This window comes from Zea mays, chromosome 4 (genome assembly GCF_902167145.1).
Source record: "Zea mays cultivar B73 chromosome 4, Zm-B73-REFERENCE-NAM-5.0, whole genome shotgun sequence".
NCBI lineage: Eukaryota > Viridiplantae > Streptophyta > Magnoliopsida > Poales > Poaceae > Zea > Zea mays.
In genome coordinates this window covers 180,676,198-180,684,425 of record NC_050099.1, presented here as the reverse complement: position 1 = coordinate 180,684,425, position 8,228 = coordinate 180,676,198, and positions in this window count along the sequence as shown.

Sequence of the window (8,228 nt, the reverse complement as noted above, 5' to 3'; positions counted from 1 at the left end):
ATAACAAATCCTCTTGCTTTTCTAAAAGTATATTCTTTTCATTCAAGGCATCAATTAATTCATTAATTTTGTCTATCTTAGATCTATCTAAGCCCTTGAACAAACATGAATAATCTACTTCATCATCACTAGACTCATCATCACTGGAAGAATCATAAGTGACATTGTTTTGATTACATACCTTCTTCTCCCTTGCCATAAGGCATGTGTGACGCTCGTTGGGGAAGAGGGATGACTTGTTGAAGGCAGTAGCGGCAAGTCCTTCATTGTCGGAGTCGGAGGAGGAGCAATCCGAATCCCACTCCTTTCCGATATGTGCCTCGCCCTTGGCCTTCTTGTAATGCTTCTTCTTTTCCCTCTTGCTCCCGTGTTCCTGGTCACTATCATTGTCGGGACAGTTAGTAATAAAATGACCAAGCTTACCGCATTTGAAACATGATCGCTTTCCCTTGGTCTTAGTCTTGCTTGGCTGTCCCTTGCGACCCTTTAGTGCCGTCTTGAATCTTTTGATGATGAGGGCCATCTCTTCATCATTAAGACCGGCCGCCTCAATTTGCGCCACCTTGCTGGGTAGCGCCTCCTTGCCCCTTGTTGCTTTGAGAGCAATGGGTTGAGGCTCATGGATTGGGCCATTCAATGCGTCGTCCACGTACCTCGCCTCCTTGATCATCATTCGCCCGCTTACAAATTTTCCAAGAATTTCTTCGGGCGACATCTTGATGTACCTAGGATTTTCGCGAATATTGTTCACCAAGTGAGGATCAAGAACGGTAAATGACCTTAGCATTAGGCGGACGACGTCGTGATCCGTCCATCACGTGCTTCCGTAGCTCCTTATTTTGTTGATAAGGATCTTGAGCCGGTTGTATGTTTGTGTCGGCTCCTCGCCCCTTATCATCGCGAATCGTCCGAGCTCGCCCTCCACCAACTCTATCTTGGTGAGTAAGGTGACATCATTCCCCTCATGAGAGATCTTGAGGGTGTCCCAAATCTGCTTGGCATTGTCCAAGCCGCTCACCTTGTGATACTCGTCCCTGCACAGAGAGGCTAGCAACACAGTAGTAGCTTGTGCATTTTTATGGATCTGTTCATTAATAAACGAAGGGCTATCCGAGCTATCAAATTTCATTCCACTTTCCACAATCTCCCAAATGCTTGGATGGAGAGAAAATAGGTGAGTACGCATTTTGTGACTCCAAAATCCGTAGTCCTCTCCATCAAAGTGAGGAGGCTTGCCAAGTGGAATGGGGAGCAAATGAGCATTTGAGCTATGCGGAATGCGCGAATAATCAAAAGAAAAGTTTGAGTTAACCGTCTTTTGTTTGTCATAGTCGTTGTCGTCGTTGTCCTTTTGGGAAGAGGAAGATTCGTCGCTGTCGTCGTAGTAGACGATCTCCTTGATGCGCCTTGTCTTCTTCTTCTTCCCTTCCTTCCGTCTATGGCCCGAGCCGGAGTCGGTAGGCTTGTCATCTTTGGGCTCGTTGACGAAGGACTCCTTCTCCTTATCGTTGATCACGATTCCCTTCCCCTTAGGATCCATCTCTTCGGGAGGTTAGTCCCTTTCTTGAAGAGAACGGCTCTGATACCAATTGAGAGCACCTAGAGGGGGGGTGAATAGGTGATCCTGTAAATCTTAAAAACTTAAGCCACAAAACTTTGATTAAGTGTTAGCACAGTTAATGCCAAGTGGCTAGAGCGAAGATCTTGCACAATATGATAATCACAAGAAGATCAACACAGAGAGGACACGGTGATTTATCCCGTGGTTCGGCCAAGTACAAAACTTGCCTATTCCACGTTGTGGCGTCCCAACGGACGAGAGTTGCACTCAACTCCTCTCAAGTGATCCAATGATCAACTTGAATACCACAGTGTTATGCTTTTCTTCTCAATATCCCGTTTGCGAGGAATCTCCACAACTTGGAGCCTCTCGCCCTTACACTTGAGATTCACAAAGAGATACGGAGTAAGGAAGGAACTAGCAACGCACACAAGACTCAAAATCAGAGCAACAACACGCACACAAGTCGCAACAAGAGCTCGCAACACAACTCAAAGAGTTCACAACTCCACAAGAGCTTTAGATGCTATCACAATGAATCAAATGCGCGAAATTGATGTCTTGGTGCTTAGGAATGTTGTAGAAATGCTTGGTATACTCCTCCATGCGCCTAGGGGTCCCTTTTATAGCCCCAAGGCAGCTAGGAGCCGTTGAGAACAAATCTGGAAGGTGAGAGCACCTAGAGGGGGGGTGAATAGGTGATCCTGTAAAACTTAAACTTATAGCCACAAATCTTTGATTAAGCGTTAGCACAGTTTATGCCAAGTGGCTAGAGAGGAGTCAAAACACAATAACCACAAGAATTCAATCACAGAGATGACACGGTGGTTATCCCGTGGTTCGGCCAAGTACAAAACTTGCCTACTCCACGTTGTGGCGTCCCAACGGACGAGAGTTGCACTCAACTCCTCTCAAGTGATCCAATGATCAACTTGAATACCACGGTGTTCTTGCTTTTCTTTTCTCAATCCCGTTTGCGAGGAATCTCCACAGCTTGGAGCCTCTCGCCCTTACAAGAGATGTTCACAGAGAATCACAGAGCAAGGGAGGGATTAGCAACTCACACACGACACAAAGATCACAGCAAATACGCACACACAAGACCCAGACTTGAGCTCAAGAGACTAGCACACTAGAACGGAGCTCAAATCACTAGAATGTCGAACAAGTGCGCAAGATTGATGTGTGAGTGATCAAAAGTGCTCAAGGAATGCTTGGTTGTTCTCCTCCATGCGCCTAGGGGTCCCTTTTATAGCCCAAGGCAACTAGGAGCCGTTGAGAACAAATCTGGAAGGCCATCCTTGCCTTCTGTCGTCGGGCGCACCGGACAGTCCGGTGCACACCGGACAGTGTCCGGTGCCCGATTTCTTTCCTTAACAGGCGCAGCCGACCGTTGCCGACCGTTGCAGATCTGGCGCACCGGACAGTCCGGTGCACACCGGACAGTCCGGTGCCACTTTCCGTCCGTTGGCCAGACCACGTGTCGCGCGCAGATTCCGCGGCCGACCGTTGGCTTTGCCGACCGTTGGCTCACCGGACAGTCCGGTGCACACCGGACAGTCCGGTGAATTTTAGCCGTACGCCGTCGGCAAATTCCCGAGAGCGGCGTCTTCAAGTCGAGGCAGCCTGGCGCACCGGACACTGTCCGGTGCACCACCGGACAGTCCGGTGCCCCAGACCGAAACAGCCTGTTGGCTGTACACAGCCAACATTCTCCTTTTCTTCTTCTCTCTGTTTCTAACACTTAGACAAATATATTAGTACACAAAACCAATGTACTAGGGCTTAGAAACATACCTTTACTTGTGATTTGCACTTTGTTCATCCATGGGCATAGATTCACATTTAAGCACTTGTGTTGGCACTCAATCACCAAAGTACTTAGAAATGGCCCAAAGGCACATTTCCCTTTCAATCTCCCCCTTTTTGGTGATTTATGCCAACACAACATAAAGCAACTAGAACAAGTTCAAAATCACTTGAAATAGAACTCAAATCTATTTTGATTCATTTTTGGCATATATGGATCATCCTTTGCCACCACTTGGTTTGTTTTTGCAAATCAAACTCAAATCTCTATCTCTAAGTCAAACACACATGTTGAAGCATAAGGAGAGTCATTCCAAAAGAGATTGATCAAGGATTTCAAAAACTCCCCCTATTTACCATAATCAATACTTCTCCCCACTAGAAACCAACTTTTGACGAAAGAGACAATGCAAGAGTTTTGAACAAACCAAAAGCTCTATTCTACTATTTTCAAAATCTCTCAAGTGGTAGCTGATCCATTTATTGCTTTGGCCTTTATTTTCTCCCCCTTTGGCATCAAGCACCAAAACGGGATCAACTTTGGCCCTTTAACCCCATTGCCTCACCAAAATCTTCAATTAAGATCAAATGGCAATAAGAGTTCATGAGATGGACTTGGAGTAAGTTACCCTCTCATCGGAGTGCAGTGGAAGTCTTTCATGGTCCAAGTCCACCTTTTCCCTTTCAATTCTCCTTCGAGACTAAATCAAGTGAACTCAAGCATAGGGTTAGTCTCAAAGGGTCAAGTTGTAACACATCTCCCCCTAAACATGTGCATCACTTTGCAACGGACTTGTGAGGTCCAGGGAGTGTTTGTACAACTTGAGCACCACAATAAGCAACAAAATGCAGAATGAACATGATCAAGGCATAAACACATGTATGCTACAGTTCAATCCAAGTTCCGCGAATCTAAGACATTTAGCTCACTACGCAGCCTGCAAAAGGTCTTCTCATCTAGAGGCTTGGTAAAGATATCGGCTAGCTGGTTCTCGGTGCTAACATGAAACACTTTGATATCCCCCTTTTGCTGGTGGTCTCTCAAAAAGTGATGCCGGATGTTAATGTGCTTTGTGCGGCTGTGCTCAACAGGATTTTCCGCCATGCGGATAGCACTCTCATTATCACATAGGAGTGGGACTTTGCTCAGATTGTAGCCAAAGTCCCTGAGGGTTTGCCTCATCCAAAGTAGTTGCGCGCAACACTGTCCTGCGGCAACGTACTCGGCCTCAGCGGTGGATAGGGCCACGGAGGTTTGTTTCTTAGAGTTCCACGACACCAGGGACCTTCCTAAGAATTGGCACGTCCCCGATGTACTCTTCCTATCGACCTTACATCCAGCATAGTCGGAATCTGAGTATCCAACCAAGTCAAAGGTAGACCCCTTTGGATACCAGAGCCCGAAGCAGGGCGTAGCAACTAAATATCTAAGGATTCGCTTCACTGCCACTAAGTGACACTCCTTAGGATCGGATTGAAATCTAGCACACATGCATACGCTAAGCATAATATCCGGTCTACTAGCACACAAATACAATAACGACCCTATCATTGACCGGTATCCTTTTTGATCAACGGACTTACCTCCTTTGTTGAGGTCGGTGTGTCCGTCGGTTCCCATCGGAGTCTTTGCGGGCTTGGCGTCCTTCATCCCAAACCGCTTCAGCAGATCTTGCGTGTACTTCGTTTGAGAGATGAAGGTGCCGTCCTTGAGTTGCTTCACTTGGAACCCAAGGAAGTAGTTCAACTCGCCCATCATCGACATCTCGAATTTCTGTGTCATCACCCTGCTGAACTCTTCACAAGACTTTTGGTTAGTAGAACCAAATATTATGTCATCGACATAAATTTGGCACACAAACAAATCACCGTCACATGTCTTTGTAAAAAGAGTTGGATCGGCTTTCCCAACCTTGAAAGCATTAGCAACTAAGAAGTCTCTAAGGCATTCATACCATGCTCTTGGGGCTTGCTTAAGTCCATAGAGCGCCTTAGAGAGCTTACACACGTGGTCGGGGTACCGTTCATCCTCGAAGCCAGGGGGTTGCTCCACGTACACCTCCTCCTTTATTGGCCCGTTGAGGAAAGCGCTCTTCACATCCATTTGGTACAACCTGAAAGAATGGTGAGCGGCATATGCTAGCAAGATACGAATGGACTCTAGCCTAGCCACAGGAGCAAAAGTCTCCTCAAAGTCCAAACCTGCGACTTGGGCATAACCTTTTGCCACAAGTCGAGCCTTGTTCCTCGTCACCACTCCGTGCTCGTCTTGTTTGTTGCGGAACACCCACTTGGTTCCCACAACATTTTGCTTAGGACGAGGCACCAGCGTCCAAACTTCATTCCTCTTGAAGTTATTGAGCTCCTCTTGCATGGCCAACACCCAGTCCGGATCTAGCAAGGCCTCTTCTACCCTGAAAGGCTTAATAGAAGAGACAAAGGAGTAATGTTCACAAAAATTAACTAATCGAGACCGAGTAGTTACTCCCTTGCTAATGTCACCCAGAATTTGGTCGACGGGATGATCCCTTTGAATCATTGCTCGAACTTGAGTTGGAGGTGCCGGTTGCGCTTCTTCCTCCATCACATGATCATCTTGTGCTCCCCCTTGATCACACGCCTCCTGTTGATGAACCTGTTCATCGTCTTGAGTTGGGGAATGTACCATAGTTGAGGAAGAAGGTTGATCTCGTTCATCTTGTTCCTGTGGCCGAACGTCTCCAATCGCCATGGTTCGTATAGCGGCCGACGGAACATCTTCTTCATCTACATCATCACAATCAACAACTTGCTCTCTTGGAGAGCCATTAGTCTCATCAAATACAACGTCGCTAGAGACTTCAACCAAACCCGATGATTTGTTGAAGACTCTATACGCCTTTGTATTTGAGTCATAACCTAACAAAAACCCTTCTACTGCTTTGGGAGCAAATTTAGAATTTCTACCTTTCTTCACCAGAATGTAGCACTTGCTCCCAAATACACGAAAGTAAGATACATTGGGTTTGTTACCGGTTAGTAGCTCATACGACGTCTTCTTGAGTAGACGATGAAGGTAGACCCTGTTGATGGCGTGGCAAGCCGTGTTCACGGCTTCCGTCCAAAAGCACTCGGGGGTCTTGTACTCTCCTAGCATCGTCCTCGCCATATCGATGAGCGTCCTGTTCTTCCTCTCTACCACACCATTTTGCTGTGGTGTGTAGGGAGCGGAGAACTCGTGCTTGATCCCTTCCTCTTCAAGGAACTCTTCCACTTGAAGGTTCTTGAACTCGGACCCATTGTCGCTCCTTATCTTCTTTACTTTGAGCTCAAACTCATTTTGAGCTCTCCTGAGGAAGCGCTTGAGGGTCCCTTGGGTTTCAGACTTATCCTGCAAAAAGAACACCCAAGTGAAGCGGGAAAAGTCATCAACAATAACTAGACCATACTTACTTCCTCCTATGCTCAGATAGGCGACGGGTCCGAAGAGATCCATATGCAGCAACTCCAGGGGTCTTGAAGTGGTCATCACATTCTTGCTGTGATGCGCTCCTCCCACTTGTTTACCTGCTTGACAAGCTGCACAAGGTCTATCCTTTTCGAATTGCACGTTAGTCAAACCTATCACGTGTTCTCCCTTTAGAAGCTTGTGAAGGTTCTTCATCCCCACATATGCTAAGCGGCGATGCCACAGCCAGCCCATGCTAGTCTTAGCTATTAAGCATGCATCTAGACCGGCCTCTTCTTTTGCAAAATCAACTAAATAAAGTTTGCCGTCTAATACACCCTTAAAAGCTAGTGAACCATCACTTCTTCTAAAGACAGACACATCTACATTTGTAAATAGACAGTTATACCCCATGTTGCATAATTGACTAACAGATAGCAAATTATAACCAAGAGACTCTACTAAAAACACATTAGAAATTGAGTGCTCATTTGAAATTGCAATTTTACCTAATCCTTTTACCTTGCCTTGATTCCCATCACCGAATACAATTGAATCTTGGGAATCCTTATTCTTGACGTAGGAGGTGAACATCTTCTTCTCCCCCGTCATATGGTTTGTGCATCCGCTGTCGATAATCCAGCTTGAACCCCCGGATGCATAAACCTGCAAGGCAAATTTAGGCTTGGGACTTAGGTACCCAACTCATGTTGGGTCCTACAAGGTTAGCACAAATATTCTTAGGGACCCAAATGCAAGTTTTGTCTCCCTTGCATCTTGCCCCTAATTTCCTAGCAATTACCTTCCTATCCTTTCTACAAATTGCAAAGGAAGCATTCAAAGCATGATATATTGTAGAAGGCTCATTAACTCTCCTAGGAATATTAACAACATTTATCCTAGGCATATTATGAACAACATCCCTTCTACCAACATTTCTATCATGCACATATGAAGAACTAGAAGCAAACATAGCATGAGAACAATCATCGTACGCATTATAGCTCCTATAAGCATTTCTAGTTTGCCTCCTATCATGATACAAAAAGGCATGGTTCTTTTTAGCACTAGTAGCCATAGGGGCCTTCCCTTTCTCCTTAGTGGGAATGGGAGCCTTATGGCTTGTTAAGTTCTTGGCTTCCCTCTTGAAGCCAAGTCCATCCTTAATTGAGGGGTGTCTACCGATCGTGTAGGCATCCCTTGCAAATTTTAGTTTATCAAATTCATTCTTGCTAGTCTTAAGTTGGGCATTAAGACTAGCCAATTCCTCAGTTAATTTAGAAATTGAAACTAAATGATCATTACAAGCATCAACATCGAAATCTTTACACCTAGTGCAAATCTCAACATGTTCTACACAAGAATTAGATTTACTAGCTACTTCTAGTTTAGCATTTAAATCATTGTTGACACCTTTCAAAGTAGAAATGG